Source organism: Natrix helvetica (assembly GCF_964273705.1).
Source record: "Natrix helvetica genome assembly, chromosome: 1".
NCBI classification, from domain to species: Eukaryota; Metazoa; Chordata; class Lepidosauria; order Squamata; family Natricidae; genus Natrix; species Natrix helvetica.
Genome location: NC_138548.1, coordinates 127,038,081 through 127,039,264, shown reverse-complemented (window position 1 = coordinate 127,039,264; position 1,184 = coordinate 127,038,081).

The following is a 1,184-nucleotide window of genomic DNA, read 5'->3' as shown; positions in this document are numbered from 1 at the left end:
TCAACCAGCAAAGCTTTGGCGGACTTCAACTCCCAGAATTTTCCCAGTAACACGGACTGGAGAATTCTGGGAGTTGAAGTCCGCCAAAGTTTGCTGGCTGGGGAATTCTGGGAGTTAAAGTCTGCCAGGCTTAAAGTTGCCAAGTTTGGAGACCCCCTGCATTAGACAGGATGGGGCTGGCCCTCTGTGCTTCCTACGTCAATAAAAGTGTACATCGATAGGAACCTAGTCTGCCCCGCTGGGCACATTCTTAAGCTACTGTACTTATGTACAAGCCCCTTGGTGAAGTCATTGGAGAATGCACAGCCTCTCCTTTGAGTTGACGCTGCCTTGAGAAAATCGCCCAGTCGATCCTTTTGCCATTCAAGACAGAGCCGGTTCAAAGAAAAACGACCGTGTCTCACCGTGGTGGTCAGCGCAAAAGCTTCACGCTTTTCCGGCTAAACTAAAACTAAAGCAGAGCAGCAGACCCAATACAACCTTTTATCTTTTAATGCCTTGACAGCTATCCTAGTCTGCCAAGGAGAAGATGTCCGCAGCACCTTCAGATCGCCTAGGGGCAGTTGCATTGTTTTTAATCTATTTTTTAAAATCTTACCTTTACATTTCAATTGCCTTTTAATTCTACTCCTCCCCTATAATTCTGCGTCCTTTTCCAAATTATTCACTCCTTTTTTTTTGCCTATATTCATTTTCTCTCCAGAGATTAAAAACATCCCCATATAAGATATAAGACTCTGATTCTTCCTTCTCTTTCACGTGTAACTGTTAAATATGATGACCCAAAGATTGTATCCAGGTGACACGCTGTAAGATTAATGATGTAAAAGGGGTTATGGCAAAATAATAGAAAAAAAAAACCTTTTCAATAAAAAAAGATTGGGGTGGGAATCGCTTTTCCTTTCAATTCCAGTGACGACCCTCGTGTTTGAGATTGGGGGAGGCGACCTCCGAAACTCGTTGATCGGACAATCGGGCTCATGCCTGGGGAGGCGGGGGTCTCGGCCGGAGGGGCGAGGGGCGGGGAGCGAACGGACAGGTGGGGAGGGGATTTGGAAGGATCTCCTCGCCTGTCAGCCCGGAGGGGGAGAGGGAGGGAAAGGAGGAGCCGCCCCGCAGTAGCGGCTTGCAGAAGAGGGGGGTAGCGGCGCGCCCAGGCAATCGGGCAGGTGTGTATCGCCGAG